The sequence below is a fragment of the Cottoperca gobio genome, chromosome 12 (genome assembly GCF_900634415.1).
Source record: "Cottoperca gobio chromosome 12, fCotGob3.1, whole genome shotgun sequence".
Taxonomy (NCBI): domain Eukaryota; kingdom Metazoa; phylum Chordata; class Actinopteri; order Perciformes; family Bovichtidae; genus Cottoperca; species Cottoperca gobio.
The window spans coordinates 6,744,305-6,763,366 of NC_041366.1; positions in this window are offsets into that span (position 1 = coordinate 6,744,305).

Below are 19,062 nucleotides of genomic sequence, written 5' to 3' on the forward strand. Positions count from 1 at the left end.
CTCTCGTGACTTTGCCATCCTCCTCCAGTAAAAACAAAACCCTACCCATTCTCATTGTAGCATGATTCACCCCGGCACTTACAGCCTTTTGATGTCTAAAAAAACAGCTGTGTTGTACTGTAGGACAATCAAAAACAAGACCACATAACAGCTTTTACAGACAACACACTTTGATTCTCTCCTTCTGAGTCATGTCTTATACTTTCGCATACAATAAGCCTTTGAAGGTTTGAAAAGAGACCTGCTGCAATCCTTTTAAAATACAAAAATAAATCTGATTTATGTGAGTCTGTTGAGGCAAAATGGAATTCATTGATGTTTTACGCAGTGACTAGGGCAAGAATGCTAGTTGAAATAGATGTATTGCATCGTAAGAAACCTGTTTTCAGAGATACAAAACAATCTTTAAGACAACAAATACATTGCAAAATGTATCGACTTGAGTCAGACATACCTTGCAACAATGAAGACCGTGAAACTTGGCAGCTGTGAGATTGAATCTATTTAGGACTTGATTAAAATCTTGACTCTATTTACCTTGCCTGTTTGTATATGAACATATTATGCTTATATCTTATAATAACTTGGTTACAGTTGTGTGGAAACACTATTATTCCACTTTCATCACAGTTTTAAAAAAGAGACCTGAGGCCTGAAGCGAGTATGACTACGAAGCAGAATTTGGGGTTAGCAATGTAACGTCAGGGTTAACCCTGCTGTTTTTTTGGCTTTAGAAAGTCATAATGCAGGATAAAAGCAACACAGTCTAAACTGCCAAATCCAAGAAGAAGAGCTGGCAAGCAATCTATGACTGTGTGTTTGTGTAAATGAACAGGTTTTTAATATCACTGCCCCATATAGGGCCAGCTGTCCTTCCTGCATTTGGCAGTTTGAACTCTGTTACTTTTAGCCTGGATTATGTATCTTTGTATTTGTTTAATATAGCAGTTTACTCTTCATTTGTAAAATATGATGCTCTGCTGACAGCACACTTCTTCCTGTTTGTGATTGGTCATACAAACCCCGCCCCTTTTATGTGAACGCGCTCAAAGCCAGACTGAGAAACCTTTGCCTCACTTACTGAGTTGATAACCGCTGTTGTAGGACCGCTTAGCAGGATTACGGTTGTTAGGGTTAGTTAAGATAGGTAACACAAAGATATCCTGGGTATGTTGAACTCACTTCATAGTACAGGCCTCAGGATGTGCACCAAATTACTTAAAACAAGCTCTAACTGTTACCTTTAAGGGCGTCTCATTCATAAGTTTCACAATTTAAAGCATATACAAGGAACTTTTAAGCGGTAAGAAAACAGCCTCAATATCTATATGACCTACATAAACTAACAAAACACTCAGCGAGAAGTTTGGCTATTTCTATGTAGTTATTCATAATGCCTGTCCCCAGGTCCGATTCGCCCAGGAATCAGACGAAACGATTTACTGCACGCATGCCGGAAGAGCTTGTGTTTACATTTTCACAGGCTCACAGTGTGAGGGAAAATCTTAATGAGCGTACTGGAAACCAAAGAAGCTGCAGGAGACCGAAGTGATGTCTTGCGCCGAAGGTTTATTAGATCTTGTACAAGGAGAATAGATAATGAACAGTACAAGTGAATACAGAGATGCGGTCACATTGTCTGCCACCATCCATTCTGGCGAACAGCCACTCTCTCTCTCGATATTTATCCTGAACAAAGCATTCCATAAATTGTTTACCTGAAGATGGATCACCTACACTTCACACACGGTGAGTAGTACATTTTTTTGGTTATGGCTAATTCTGGGGCAGCATCAGCAAAGACAAAAAGAAAAAAAGAATTGACTGAAGGACAAAAAAAAGCTAAAAGTCAACATTGAACGGTCATTTAAGACAATCGCAGGATTTAAGAAGATTTAAAACCAATCCTGGATTTGCCCTCTTCCTCCTAAACTGGTATGTAATCTCTTCCATTTATGAAATACATTGCGAGACATGGTTTTACATTAATAGATTCATTTAGATCATATGACAGTAATTAATATTTCATAGTTACAAATAGAGATACAGAACATCATCACTCTGCATCCTGCAAACGGCTGTGTATTAAAAATAAGTTGCTTCCAAAGCAAATGTGATAGACTGTATGTGTAAAAACTTATTTTTTGGCATTTGTATCTTTCCACAATTAAAGTAGAGCTCTTTATTTAAGGCATGGCACTACAGCATCTCTTCCAATTTGCCTGTGAAGTTAACAATTATAAATGTTCTGTTGAGTTAATTCTGGGGGCAAAGCAGGATGAAAGTAATCAGCTTTCTTTTCTTAGGTATTGTTCAAAATGCTGCTGCAGAGAAGAATCAACTAAAACTGATTATATTACACTAATTCTGACCTCTTCTCTTTGGTTCACAATAAAGTCTGATCTGACTTTTAAGTGCATTTATTGATCGAAAAATAGTTACATGCACTCGCAGCATCATATTAATCTTGGCTCAACACATCTCCTGTCAGTGTGTGGGTTGGCCTCAGTCTCAGCGGTGGAATGTAACTAAGTCCATTTACAAGTACTGAACTATATTGAAATATTTTGGTTCTAAACTTTAAAACTCTCAACTACATTTCAGAGGAAATAGTACTTTTTATTCAAATACATTTACAGTATCTTGACATATAGCTTTCATTTACTTTTCAGATTTTTACATAAAAACAATGTATGATTATTAAATACAAATACATTGTTGGAGATTAAACCAGTGGGTCCAAACCTTTTTGGATTTTGATCCCTTAGAAAAAAACAATGCCTAGTTGAGGCTACTTATGATGCTCAAATGCCTATAATATTGACATGTTTAATGATATATCAACAAAAGGGGCCAACATTCTGCAAAACAAGTATTTATTTTACCAGTGGATTTGCAGTGGATATGGGAGTAGCCATATCTTTTGTTAGTGTTAACAAAAGAAGTCCCTAGTGAGGATATTTCTTATCTCTGCCAGATGCCACTGCCAGCCAATAACTTCCTGATTTAATCATTGCCTTAACCTGGTTCCAGAAAATTTTTCCAACCCTGTTAGTATTTTCTGTCAACTGAATCTTAGATTTATATACAAGGACGAGGAAGTTTAGCTAAAGTTATGTGTGTTGTTTTTTCCGCACCAATTTAGTTAGAAATAGTGTTTTTTTTTTACCTTTATTTATTCATGGGGAATTTCACTGAGAGCAATGTTCTCTTCTTTAGGAACGTCGTGATCACATTCACACAGTTGCACTCAAGACCTTCTAGTCACACGCTGGCTTCTCTAACCTTCAGGCCATCGCTGCTCCAAATCGAGAATACAGGACTGTCTCAGAAAATTAGAATATTGTGATAAAGTTCTTTATTTTCTGTAATGCAATTAAAAAAACAAAAATGTCATGCATTCTGGATTCATTACAAATCAACTGAAATATTGCAAGCCTTTTATTATTTTAATATTGCTGATTATGGCTTACAGCTTAAGAAAACTCAAAAATCCTATCTCAAAAAATTAGAATAGTTCCTCAGACCAAGTAAAAAAAAAGATTTATAACAGCAAAACAAAATCAAACATTTGAAAATGTCCATTAATGCACTCAGTACTTGGTTGGGAATCCTTTTGCACGGATTACTGCATCAATGCGGCGTGGCATGGAGGCAATCAGCCTGTGGCATTGCTGAGGTGTTATGGATGCCCAGGATGCTTCAATAGCGGCCTTTAGCTCATTAGCATTGTTGGGTCTGGTGTCTTTCAGCTTCTTCTTCACAATACCCCACATATTCTCTATGGGGTTCAGGTCAGGGGAATTGGCAGGCCAATCGAGGACAGTAATGCCATGGTCAGTACACCAGTTACTGGTGGTTTTGGCACTGTGGGCAGGTGCCAGATCATGCTAGAAAATGAATTCCTCATCTCCATAGAGCTTTTCAGCAGACGGAAGCATGTAGTGCTCTAAAATCTCTTGGTACACAGCTGCATTTACTCTGGGCTTGATGAAACACAGTGGACCAACACCAGCAGCTGACATGGCTCCCCAAACCATCGCTGACTGTGGGAACTTCACACTGGATTTCAAGCAACTTGGATTTTGCTCCTCTCCAGCCTTTCTCCAGACTCTGGCGCCTTGACTTCCAAATGAAATACAAAACTTGCTTTCGTCTGAAAAGAGGACTTTGGACCACTCTGCAACTGTCCAGTGCTTCTTTTCCATAGCCCAAGTCAGACGCTTCTTCCGTTGTCTTGAGTTCAGAAGTGGCTTGACCATGGGAATACGGCTATTGTAGCCCATTTCCCGGACACGTCTGTGAACAGTGGCTTTTGATACCTGGACTCCAGCTTCAGTCCACTGTCTTTGAAGCTCCCCCAAATTCTGGAAGCGACTCTTCTTCACAATGCTGTTAAGGCTGCGGTCATCTCTCTTGGTTGTGCAGCGTTTCCTGCCACATTTCCCCCTTCCAACAGACTTTTTGTGGATGTGCTTTGAAACTGCACTCTGTGAACAGCTTGCTCGTTGAGAAATTTCTTTTTGTGTCTTACCCTCCTGATGGAGGGTGTCAATGATGGTCCTCAGGACAGCAGTCAGATCAGCAGTCTTCCCCATACTTGTGATTTAGTTTACTGAACCAAGCTGAGTGTTTTTCAAGGCTCAGGAAACCCTTGCAGGTGTTTCGAGTTAATTAGACGATTCAAGTGATTCGTTAAACACCCTACTAGTATACTTTTTCATGATATTCTAATATTTAGAGATAGGATATTTGAGTTTTCTTAAGCTGTATGCCATAATCAGCAATATTAAAATAATAAAAGGCTTGCAATATTTCAGTTGATTTGTAATGAATCCAGAATGTATGACATTTTTGTTTTTTTAATTGCATTACAGAAAATAAAGAACTTTATCACAATATTCTAATTTTCTGAGACAGTCCTGTAGAATAATAGAAAAAAGAAAACAAAATTATTGTCTTACTTTCACTTATAGCTGTTGTTTCAGAAGAATGAACAGTGCTCTTTGTTGCATGAAGTGGGTATGTGAAGGTGCAACGCTGTCCGTAGTACAGTAGCACAGTAGTAGACAGCATGCCTGCTTGCTTTTCGTGGTTTTCAACAGAACTTTCGACTGTATTCCATTTCCCCCCCATTGTTACAATCCACAGAAAGAAGGAAAACGACATGTAGGGACAGAGAAAGAGAGAGAGTGCTGTTTCTACACATCTCCCGCTGCTGATTTGACAGAGAATCATTCATACATTCTAAATATATTAGTGTATTACATTAGTGCTCTGACTAATAAATGTTGTCTTTGATTTTGATACAGAAGCCTTATGTTGTTGTTGTTGTTGTTCAGAGGTTATCAGCAAGATGTTGATGGTCCCACAAATTTGGATAGCACAACTTGGTCTACATGGTGATTTATTCCCGCACACTAAGGAGATTGATTTAAAAGAAATTAGTAATTTTCAAACTATTTTTGTAATGTAAATATGTTCAAATGTATACTAAAGTAAGCAATATATAATGATTTATTGGGGGAAACCAAGTTATTCTATGTAAAATTCACATTCCCCAGCCGCCTAAAGCTCAAATGGAATGATCCTTTGTTTCATAACAACATTTTCTGACACTGCGACGATTTGACTGTGAGATTGGGAGTCAAATTGTTGAATATTCAACTATTCGGGTTCACACCTATTAGAAAGCCTAGTTGGCTGTAGTGTTTTTTGTTTTGCGAGAAAATAAAACTCCTGAAATGGTTCACCAGTCTCCTGTCTCTCACTGCATGGATGGACATGACTTGACTCTAGTGGAACTGTTGATTTTTGTTTTTCCATTGGGAAAAGTGATGGAATGTACCTGGTGGTACTCTTTGGACTGATTTCCAACGGCCTGAGACGTGCCAGGCCAATCCCAACCGTTTATCTAACCATCAGCATGTCTGAGACCTGAGAGATCGCACAATGTAGAGCGCGGTTGAGACATTTTTGAAAACAACCAAGATGACGGCATCTGATCTGGACCTTTCTTTTGAAGCCGTTATTGTGTCAGTATTGAATGATCTGGACAGTATATTTTCAAACAATCAAATGCACTTAAAGATTTTCTTGAGAAGAAATATATGTTTACTATACTTACGACCTTTCGATTTGGGAAAGTATATATTTTTACGCTCAGGCGTTATTTTTTTCCCCACCAGCTTTGTGCAAAGTCCCGCCCTAATGTGCTGCGCCATTATTTGGTACTACTGTGCCGTGATTGCCGATGTCAGGCTAATCCAGCATATTAAGTGTAATAAAACCTGCTGTATCATAGTTTTCTGGAAAGAATACCTAATGTCATTTCATAATCAATATATAAAAATAGCTTTGGTACCATAAATGATTCAGCAAATACTATAAAAAAGTAGGCTACATTTGAAATATTAGAATCCTCAAGAATCATGAATGCATTTTGATTTCTCATACATGAATTTTAAATACATTAAAGGTGCCTGTGTTCTAGCATGGATGTGGGAACATGTTAAATGTACTGACATAAGGTGTGCATCAGTTAGAGCAGCATAAACTTGGGGAGGTACGACTCTTTAGACCTCTACCAAATCTGCTATGTGATGGTTGAGTAGCATTGCAGTAAAAACAGCATGGTGGCTAAGGTACTTGGATTTTCTAGACACCTCTCAACGTGTCTGATCACAGCAAGTAAAACCTCTAACGACGTACAGAGAACCTCGTCTTTAGAGACACGTCTAGTGATCCTGTACTGGGAACAAGGGAGCAGAGTGCCCGCAAACCTTAATTATTCACAGCGGGAGGCCATTGTCTGGCACTAAGGACAGAGACACAGGAACTAATCAGTAGGTGACAGTCGCTACAGGGCCTTTGGGATTCAGTATCCTGGAATTTGATTTCTCCTTCAGGCCCCTTCCGTGGAAAGTGTAACCTTCTGGGAAGGTAGTAATGGGTTTTTTGCTATTGGGAGGAATCCATCATGGAAACATGACATTTACTGCACCTCCACTTGTTAATAAAAGATATTCACAAACAAAGCAGTTTACCTCTCTTCATGTGCTCACAGCAGAGCTGGTGATTGAACAACACGGCCTGACACAAGGAAAGGACACAATACACGGTTCAAATAGCAAACTAAACTGCATTATGTATTGTGGAGCTATTTAGCCTTTGACACTGTGTCAGCATTTTTCGAGAAATACAGGCAGACTCCACATCAAAACAGCATTATATATATGTGAGAAATCTGCCACGACTGCATCTTCTGTGTCGCAGATCTGTGTTTGTGCATCTAAATGCTGTTTTGCCGTATTCTGAGTGGGTCTGTTTGTGAGTACTGTTGTTGATGAGGTAGAAGAGGAGTCTTGAATTCTACAAGATGTATACCGTTCTTGATACAAATAGAACTGACATCAAAATAGGCTTTATTTGAAAGTGAAATGTTATGTTTCAATACAATGGTTTTACCCATTGAGATGAATGAACATCTTGCAGCTGTCATATGTGATTATTGCCACTTACTAAATAAATTAAGCATGGATTTAGATGAAGTGGCAGTTATTCTACTGATGTCAATGCAAACACTGCTTATTAAATTCTGCTAAACCAAAGGATTTGTTCTTTTTCAAATGTCTGCATATTGTCACAACAGAGGTGTGACATCTTGAAATTCTTAGTTCTTTAACCGTAACTTCTCTCAAGTCACTTTTGCCTTTGTTTATGAGGAGAACATTAAGTATGACAAGTTATGCCTCAGATTGCAAATTCCTCCATTCAAGCAGTTGTGATGTTGGCAGACGCGCTGGTAGAAAATGACAAAATGTTATAACCCAATGAGTTGCTTCAACTGCAGCCAATCTGAGTGAAATAGACATATCTGGTGTCTACGACTCCATCTGTTGGAGAAATCAAAGGATTCGAACAAAAGGGAAACACTTTATGAAACTGTAATTCAATATATAAATAGAGTTCTCGCTTGTCTCGGTTATGTCTAACACCATTAAGAAGACTTTACAGATAAGTGTGTTAATCAAAGTCTATTTATCAGCTTTGACATGACCCTGTCACAGAAGTGGGCCCTGACAGAAGGATGATTGCTATCCCTAACTGTTCATTGGATTTAAAACTACCGGACGATACAAACTGAATACCAATTGCACTAACAACATCCCTAATGCACTTAATTCTCCCCTGTGAATACTTACGTCTTGATGTGCTCGCTTCACCATTAACTAATTGCTACATATACTGTGACATTTATTTTGTGTTGTACCTTGACACGTCACCAAGTTCCTTTAAGCAGCAGTAGAGCTAATTAGGGTATATGTGGGTGTGAGACATGTTAAAGAGTATCAATTGCAATGTAAAATTATATTTTGTTTGGTTAATATTGTGTGCAGCATTCATAGCACCAGTGCTGTGCAGCTTCACAGGAGCTAGCTCAAAGTTTACTTCACATAGATTCAAATGAACTGGTTCGCATTCACAGTTCACAATTTTGAATTTTAAACTAAGTTCACAGTGCCAAATAATGAATCTGTTCAGGTTAATGTTTAATGTTTTTTTTGTTTCTCAAAACATTCTGTCTATTTTAGCGCATTCATGCAAAACGCTGCATAGTACTTTCAATCATAAGCAAAAGATTGGTTGGGATTATTTGCATCTTTATGCTGCTCAAAAATAACAGCTGATAAAACACTGATAACACATTTGAGGGCATACTTATGAGGATTTCTTTTCATCCACAATATAAAAATTGTAGTGAAATCAAACAAAAACAGCACTTACATCTGTGTCTAATATCAATTCCCAATATAATTTTTATATAATTGTGTTGTGCTCACCAGGTGTTTAGGTGGACAGTGTTCACAGCATTGATTATTACATGGAGCAGGGACCTCATGGGACACGTTCTAAAGGGACCATTACAGTAATATAGCAAACACATTAATACTTTCACTATGAACCCACTAAAATGAAAGCAAAAGCAAGAATTGTATACAAAGAGTATAAAGTTCACAGGTTGTAAAATATTTTTTTTTAATTAACTCATAAGTGCCTATTTATTTTGCATACCTCTCTATATGAATAACATCCAATACACTTCGAATACAAACTCAGAAATGTGACTTTTTCCTCGGGGCTCACCTTCCATGAATTGTGTCTCTCTCTTCATACTAAGCTCCGGCCCACGTAGGCTGAGTGTCAATGAAATAGGCTTGTCCTGTGACTCGCTCAGAGGATTCAGAGCACGGTGAGGTCTGGACCCACATGTGTAATAAGAGTTAGAGGTCTGGGACTCTGTTTTTAAGATTGCACCTGGTTGCTCCTGCTGCTCCAACACCCTCTGGCCTTCACAGGAGCAGGATTTCTGGAGATGGAGACACCTTTGCCAGCGCAAAGAGCAGAGGAACAATTGTGCTTGTATAGGAGTATCCAGGGTCACACAACTTAAAAAAATGGTAATGAGTGTACCTGGAAAAGGGAAAAGTGAAGCAGAAAACATTAGCAAGGATGGAAATAACAAGTGAACATTTTATATTTCATTTACTGTAGGTCATATTCCACATTTTGATTCAAATGAAGCCGGATAGCCTGTCGTTTAGTGATTACACATTGTACAATGATCGGATGTAAAAGCATTAACTCATTAATAAAGCTACGTAGACTTTACAAATGACATGAACCACTAAGCTTGCGCTCGACCTCACACACACACATTGTTATGTCTGTTGTGAAAACCCAGTGAGAGGCTCTGCTCATGACAATATTGTTAGAAACTGAAGAAAAAGGAGAAAGATGGAAGTGGTTATAGTTTCATTTTAAAAAGTCTTTGGACAAAGTATGCAAAGTAATGCTCATCAGATTACACATTTCATTACAATTTGCTTTGAAAACAAAAACAAAAAAAGATTTAACATACACTCACTTGCTATAAATGAGAGATAACATACTATTTAGCATTTTATCCCTCAAGACCAAAGAACGCCTATGGAAGAAGATGTCATTATCTGAGCTCAAGGATGACGACATCATTTATGACATTAGAGAAGTGAGAATATTTCAAAGTTTTCTCTTTTCACATAATACGACAGCTGGCCATTCCGTCTCTGCGGGGGTGAATAGCTTTGCTCGTTCACCAGTGAATTTATCTTTTGGAAGGAGTCACTGTCACTGCTGTTATCTTACAAGGAAAATAATCACCACAAGGTACAGATCCAGGAAATGATCTGAATGTATATGCTATTTCAATGTCAGTGTCATATTGTTTACTTCACCACATACAGCACAAAATATTTAGCCTGATTTCTCTACAATATTTACCTCTAGTTGTCTTTGTATATACTCTGTGTTTGCTACACTTACAGTACAGTATGTCTAGTTTCATCTTCCTTTGACCTCCTTAGCTTTCTCTCCTGCCTGTCCACACTTTCCTCTTGGATTTCTGATCCTGTTTGAATCAATTGAAAAAGGCTTCCGGCAATGAAAGAATTTCTCTCACTTTCAATTTCCGCCCTGATGTTACAGGCAGTGCATCATCTATTTCAAGACAGCTATGTTATGTTTCTTTTACAGAAACTACAAACAACCTTCCCTTTTCAAAAAGTAATATATAAACCATTTGGAATAGCTTCTAGTGAGTAATTCATAAGACACAGTGGGAATTAATTGGCAATAATGAAGTCTTTATTTTTCTTCCACAGATGAATGCTGATCTATAGTCCAACAGTCTGTTTTCCTTTCACAGATGACAGCTGATCTATAGTCTAACTCAAATATAACTCAAAGTTTTGAGAAAAACCTAAAGAAAGCAAGCAAACTTATATAAGGAACACAACTTAAGATTCTACAGCCCGCCAGCGGCTGCAATGTTTATTGTAAAGAAAACTAAACTGTTAAATATATAAACCAAAGCATTCCCAAATGGCATGTCTGCACCAACATGCATTGTAATCCATCCATCAGTTGTTGGACATTTGGCCCTTAACCACAGATGGCTTTTGGTGCATAGAGGAGAAATCACCAAATTCATCAGATTTATGTCCTACATTGTGTGCCAATCCATTTTTATAGATTTAGAAACCAGGGCTGTCAAATCAAATCAAATGTATGTATATAGCCCAATATCTCAAATTACACATGTGTCTCAGTGGGCTCTAGAGGCTGCACTGGATACGACACCCTCTGTCCTTAGACCCTCGCACCGCACAAGGAAAAACTTCCCAAAAGAATCCCCACAATTAAATGGGGGGAAAGGGAAGAAACCTCAGGGAGAGCAACTGAGGAGGGATCCCTCTCCCAGGACGGACAGACGTGCAATAGATGATGTGTGTGAATCAATTCAAACTTTGAATCGATTAATTTCATGAATCAAATCAATTAACCGTATATATTAATATTTGCTTGGAAAAGGCCCTAAATGAAGATATTTTAATCGTAGCACATGAATAAATAATTGAACAGACATTTTAAAAGGGTACCTTAGAAATCAATAATGTTTTTTATTTCCAATCCTTTCCCCACGGGGGACGGCATTTACATGCCTAACTGACCGGATTGGTAAATTCCCTCCGGTGTTGTCAGTGCTCTCTTGTCGTTTAGATCTGAAGAGTGCTGCTCTAAGAGGCAGAGCCGACGGACTGCTCCAGTTGAAGGGTTTGTCAGAGTGTCTGAAACCCTGACAACGTGGCACAATTTAACGTTCCAGTTAAATTATGGTAGAGGTAATAACAGTAATAACAATAGGTAGATAGAGACTATGTGTATTATATAAGGACACTGCCCTGCCAGACCCTGGTAACATGAGGCTGTTTATACTGTTTTGCTGCTTGTTGAAATATAAATAGAACTCTCATACACATAAAGTATCAACATCCCTATAAACAGAAAAACAAAAGTCTTGAAAGTGTCACCTGTAATCAATTACAGCGCACTACTGAGGTTACTTCCTGGTCCTTATTGTCTGCTGCCTTCAGTGTTATGAACCACCAGATGCTCTGTGCCACTGTTAATGACCTGGGTCTAGATCCTTGAGCATAGCCTTCTACGTGACTGATTGCTGTCAGCAGGTATCCTGCAGGTGTCTTTCTCTTCACATACAGTCTAGACATAGACCGATCGTTGCTTCAGCAGAAATTATCGAGCCCCTAATCTTATTTTACACATGAATCAGCAAGCGTGAATGCTCACTATCTATGGCATATATCAGTACAGCACATATCTTCTACCTTTTTATGCTTTCCTATCGCGCAGCCAAGGACTGAGTTGACTCCACAGTTGGAAGTCTGTACGCAGTCTCAGCCTCAGCTTCGACAAAGCGAAAAGACAAGATCACATCATGATACACTGATTTTTGAAATAATGAAACACTTTTCCCATGAGAGGTTCACTAGCTCTCAAATTGTCTCTATTATAGTTGCCAATTCCCACTGATTCCTCCAACACATCCTGCCATTCTCCCCTACAAAATCTGTTCACAGCTTCTGCCCTGATGACTGAATGAAAACATAGACGACCTATACAAAACATTCTTGGATGGTGCCCAATGGAGTTGTCTTGTAAACAATACAGTTATGTTTACATTCAATGTTCCCCCCAGAATGCATTGTGTGTATCCTTGAGGCCTAACAAATAGGTTGAATGCCTTTCCTTGCAGATAAGACAGTTGCAAAGCCAATGTTTTGAATATATTAAAAGCTGCATTGTTTGTGTCCATGAATGCCAGCTGGCAGTCTTCTTCTATGGCGTTTGCTATCAAATTGCTGTTTATTGGCACATTACCTCCACCAGCCGTTTTGGGTGTGAAAGTTCATTTTTGACCTTGCTAAAAGAAGTTTGTCTTTTGTCAAGTTTTGCTTTGCCTTTCCAGTTAAGTAGTGAGGGAGATTTGAAAGCTATCTACCAAGTTCAGTTGCCATTCCACATGGTCTTAGAGCTCCAGATCATAGGCAGAACAGGAAGTAACGGAAGAAAAGTGCAAAACAAACAATACAGCCGCCAGCAGCACTCAGCAGGGTGCGAATAACTAATGAGAACAAAAATGAAATATATTAGTCATGTAAATCCACACATGCTGCAACACACATTTTGACTAAGATGTCATCAACAGGCCAGGATGAATTTGCATGTATCCTTTTTTGTCTTTTTTAACCAATACCTTAATATTTGACACCAAGAACACATTTTTAATATTAACTGTGAGCCTGAGAATCATGGAGATTTGAGTTATGTGTCAAGGAGCAAAAAAATACTTTTATTTAATACAGACTTTTTATCAGCGTCTACATGTGCAGCATGTCCAATCAGAGGAACATCAAAAATAGTTAATGCAATTATTTGATATACTGCATTTCATATCGCCATCACCATTTCCAACAGACATTATTGGATGGTTTCTGGATCGCAATAAACCCTCTGGATATACTTAACATGCAAGCTCCATGAAGAGCGCTTCTCTCTCCCAGAGATGTGTTTGGAGTTTGTTTGTATCTCGAAGCCAATTACAACAATGATTGTTGGACAATTTTGGTAAAAATCCTTCCCTGAAAAAGGAAATCAGACTTTCCACTGCTTAGATGCATTCCTCTCATTTCCCCTAACTTATTTAAACATAGCCATGGGAATGTTTAACCTTAGAACTATTATCACCAAGGAAATTGCATAGATTTGGAAAGCAGCAGTTTGTTCATGATTAGCAGATTTGCACATGTATAAATCATCAAGTGGTTTAGAATATGAGCTTCTCTGTCTCTGTAGATACTTATTAGCAATGAGAATCATGTAGGTGTGTATCCTTAATTAGAACCTGTTAAAGCTTGCATTCTGCTATGTGTCTGTGTGTTTGTTGGGGAGAGAGGTTGAGTACTGTGGTATTATAATTGTAGCATTCAATTAACTTTGAGAAGAGTGGTCAGTCCCCTGTGACAGTCAGAGCTCTGCTTCTATTAGAGCAGGGGGTTTAGGCAAAGCTCCAGCGGGGATTAGACACAAGTTGAAGAGAAGTAAAGGAGACTTTGCCTACAATGAGTAAGGGGTGTCAGCTGCTGCTCGTCTAAATCCCCAGTGTGTTGGGTTCTTATAGCTATAAGTGACTACAGAGTTGGGATTTGGTAGGATTTCACAGTCTGATTAGATTTTTGATTGTAAGTTTTGCAATTCAATCTGATATGGATTTGGCCCTGTATTGATGGCAACACCAGCGACTTTATTAGGTGCATCAATTCAACTGCTTGTTAACACAAATATCTAATAAGCCAAATACCTGGCAGCAACTCAATGCATTTAGGCATGTAGACATGGTCAAGATGATCTGCTGAAGTTCAAATCAAACATCAGAATGGGGAATGAAGATGATTTACAGTAGGTGTCATGTAGGTTGTAGGAGCCAGACAGGCTGGATTTTCACGCACAACCATCTCTGGGGTTTACAGAAAATTATCCTTAAAATGGGCGAACATGTTTTGATAAAGGCAGAGGTCAGAGGAGATGGGCCAGAATGGTTTGAGCTGATAGAAAGAAAAACAGTAATTTAAGTAACCACACGGTATGACTAAGGTTTGCAGAAGTGCATCTCTGAACGCACAACAATTGAAACAGAAGACCACACCGGGTGCCAATACTCTCAGCTCTCAACTGGAAACTCAGGCTACAATTGGCACAGGCTCTCCAACAATAGAAGATTGGAAAAAACTTTGAAACCTATATTTCTGCTATGTTATTTAGATAGTAGGGTCAGAATCTTGCGCAACATGGTTCGTGCCTTCAATGGTTCAGGCTGCTGCTGTTGGTGGTGTAATAGTGTGGGGGATATTTACTTTCTTGAGCATCTTTAAAAATACACAACCTACCTGAGTATTGTTTCTGCCCATGTCACTCCCTTTGTGCAGGATATCACACTGCTTCTCAAAGCTTCTCAAAGCTCAAATCATCTCAAACTGGTTTCTTAAACATGACAATGAAATCACTGTTCTCAAAATGGTCACCAGATCTCAATCCATTAAAAGAGCAATTTTGAGATGCGGTTGAACGGAAGATTTGCATCATGGATGTGCAGCCGACAAATCTGCAGCAATTGCGTGACGCTATCATATCAATATGGGTCAAGATCTCTGTAGAATGTGTCCAGCACCGTGTTGAATCTATGGCAAGAAAAATCAAAGTAGTTCTGAAGGCAAGGTGTACCTCATAACGTTGGTGACATGGGAATATGCTACACTTGTGACAATGTTTCTGAACATTTTAATATTACAATGTGCAATACTATACTAAACGCAGTTAAAAAGTAGTAAGCCTGTGTGGTCTTTTTCATTGTTTTGGTACATTGTATTTGCAAAGAAAATTGTGATGACTTAGGTCATTTACATCCATATTCAGTGAACAATGCGGGACTCGTAGCACTTCAAATATGTAGTTCCCTAATATTAGGACAATGGAAATCAATCCATGAGCCACACAGTAGAGTATGTTTTGACTCGCCAAGTCAGTTGGACACAGGACAAACAATTTCAGCTCTTTGCAGATACACCACCGGGCTTTTTGTGAAATAATTTCACTTTATCTCTGACATTTCATAGCCTGAACAACTCATCTATTAATTAAGACAATATTGACAGATAAATCAAAAATGGAAATAATAATTAATTGCAGCCCTTCCTCAATCAAATTGATCATGTATTTTATGTGCTGAAGACCAAACTAAAGGCGAAAAGCCCCAACAACAAGGGAAGATGGCCGCAGTACCTGCCTGGCAGAGCATTAACTGTCTGCTGACACGGGCTGTAAATGATTTACAACCATGTATTAAGGTAGATTACTTCATTTAAGTATATATAATAGCATACATCTGGTTATACTCTTATTCTACATTTGTGTAGACATTGTGCACATACTGTGTGTGTATCTGTGTGGATGACATTTTCTTTCTTTACCATGAACACACACACTGCAGTTTATTTTGGTTGAACCTTAAACTATTTATATATGTGACCCATTTTCTTTTAAGATTTATGTCTTTGGAACTAATAATAATATTAATAATAATAGCGTGCATTTTTATAGCGTCTTTCAGGGAACCCAAGAAAGCTTTACACATATTGAGAAAAACAAACAACATAAGAACAGAGAGTAATAGGAGCGTTTGCCTTCAGTTATGTCATAGGCCTTGGTTAACAGGTTGGTCCTCAGGAGTATTTTGAAGGTATCCATAGATGCAGCGTTACGGATATGTGCCGGGGGAGAACTCCAAAGGGTGGCTGCCTCACAGAATGCTTCGTCCCCAATAGTCTGCAGGCTGTGGTGTGGTGAGCAGACCCAAGTCTAAGGTACTTGAAAAGTGTTAACTTACACATTGTTGGTTTAGGTCTTTCCATAGGATTTGTTGGCATTGGAGTTATCCTTTAACTTTACTTGTACGCGAATTAAAGATACAAGACAGAATTTAACTTTAAATTTAACTTTCTCTTAAAAACTTTCTGAATGTAAGGTTGAGTCCTTGCCCTCTCTATCTCTTCCCTTTTCCTGTCTATGTCTAAAACAAAAAGCACCAAAAATAAAACTGAATACAGTTTAAACAGACATTATATATACAATATGCATAAAGAGAACATGGATTATCTGGAGAAGTGGTAAGAGCTGCATAAGTTTAATAACAGATGGCATGCCATTTTCTTTTCGCAATACATCCGACATAAAATGATCCCAAGAGGCCTACGCATTCAGAAAGTACCTTCTGGTTTGGACAGTGAGAGCTTCATAAGGGCTTGGAAGAGGCTACACAACAGGTGTTCTTTTGCCCTTATAGATATAACCATACGATATGTGATTAAAGATGAGTGCTCGCTCCAAGAGAATTTAAAAGGAAGCCACTTTTGATCAAATCTTGAGAAAATATCCACAGAAACATGAAATATAATCGGCCATGGAAATTAAAAATACTTTACTTTTAATGAAAGAGATATTCACAGTGGTGTGAACTATAGAATCAGATTCATACTGACCTCCAACTCCAGCTCCAAGAACAGCTGTAAGACCTTTGCAGGCACGGAGGCAGACCAGATAAATTACAAGACACCAAAATGCACTCCAATTTATAAAGGTTTGGGTATGACCTTTCAATTTATCATGTTTTTTTGAAGCCCTCATTGTCATGTAAGAAATTAGCTTTTATCAATTTGAGTCAAAATTAATTAATATAACCTGAGATCTCTGAATTCTGTGCTTCCATGCCAAAACACTTGTTTGTTATTATTATGAAATACTAACAATGGATGATGACAAATGATGCCATTTTCTAGACTTCATGTTAAAAATAAACAATACCACAAAGGGTTAATAACAATACACACATACTGTGACATATATGTCATTTAACAAGGCACTGTAAATACTGAGGTTACATAAAACAAGTGAGTCTTGATGATTAGATTAGGAAAGCCCACTTTGTGTGTGGATTCTCTTTTGATGATGGAGCATGACCTCAATTCAGTGGCACTTTAGAAAAAGTACGATAAAAGCCCACTTTCAAACACAGAAAATATTTTACACAGGTCTCTCCTTTTTGTGAAAAATGTGACTCAGAGGATCTTAATTTACTTCACAGCTACGCTGTCGATGTCCCAAAATACAAGGTTACATGATTGATATCTTCTCTTTTTTCTGTCAAAGATATTGAACGTTCAGATAGACCCAATTATAATAATTCTGGAGCTATCTAAAATATAAAGAAACTTAAACTGGCACAATAAAGCTTCCTGGCATATGGACTTATCGCTGCAAAAAAACGTGTTCTATTATTCTGGAAAAGAAAGTCCCGACATTGAAGCTATGGCTGACAGAAATGATGGACCCAGTTAACCTCGAGAGAATCTGGTTTATCATTAAGACAAGTTAAAAGGTTTTGAGAGAATCTGGCAATCTTTATTCTCTAATCTCGCAGAAGTAGGCAAATCTTAACTGCAGTTCGGGATGGATATGGGGTAAATATGTGGATAGTGTGAGGCTGGTTATGGGGAAAAGGTCTTGTGGTTTCCTTTGATATGTGGGTAAGAACATGTTGCTGCTGAAGCTGTTCAACTAAAAGTGTGTAAAAGTTTTTTAGTGTTTTTATAAAAATTAAAAATTAAAATGTTATTTCTTTTATTTTTCTTATTATTATTATATATATTTTTTTTTATTAAAATGTTCTTCTTATGTCTTTTGACATTTGTTTATATTGAAAATAAGCATGACCATGTTTTGGTATCTTTGAAAATGATGCTTCACAATAAAAACATTTGAAACAACTATTTAATTTAGAATCTAGAAAGTATATACATACTTGACGTTATTTATATATATATATATATATATATATATATATATATATATATATATATATATTTTAGCACATAACTAAGTAAATTTAACTAACAACTACAAATAATTACACAGTTGCCAACATCTGTGGGATGGGATTTATATATATTATATATATATGTTTTATTGTTTTATTATTTTACGTCGAAAGGAGCCAGTTGAGGTGGTTCGGGCATCTAGTAAGGATGCCACCTGGGCGTCTCCCTAGGGATGTGTTCCAGGCACGTCCAGCTGGGAGGAGACCCCGGGGAAGACCCAGGACTCGGTGGAGAGATTATATCTCCTCACTGGCCTGGGAACGCCTCAGGATCCCCCAGTCGGAGCTGGAGGATGTGGCCCGGAGAAGGGAAGATTGGGGTTCCTTACTGGAGCTGCTGCCCCCGCGACCCGATCCCGGATAAGCGGTAGACGATGGATGGAGGTGTTTTATTTCCATTATATCCATCTCGGAGTGATATCGGCTTAAAGCTGTGGCACTCAATGGATTTAAATTCTGTGGTCCTCGAGGTGCTGCTTTAATTTTTCAACTTGACTCAAGCGTTCTCTTTCCTGGGTAGATGTTTGGTAATACGTATCTGCATTGCGATGCTTTTCCTGGCTCCCTGCTTCTACAATTCTAACATTTTAGGAGGGATGCATTTTGAATTATGGCATGTCTGTTGAATTTCCAGAAAGTTCATTTCAAACAAGGACATACTGTTTCACTGTGTG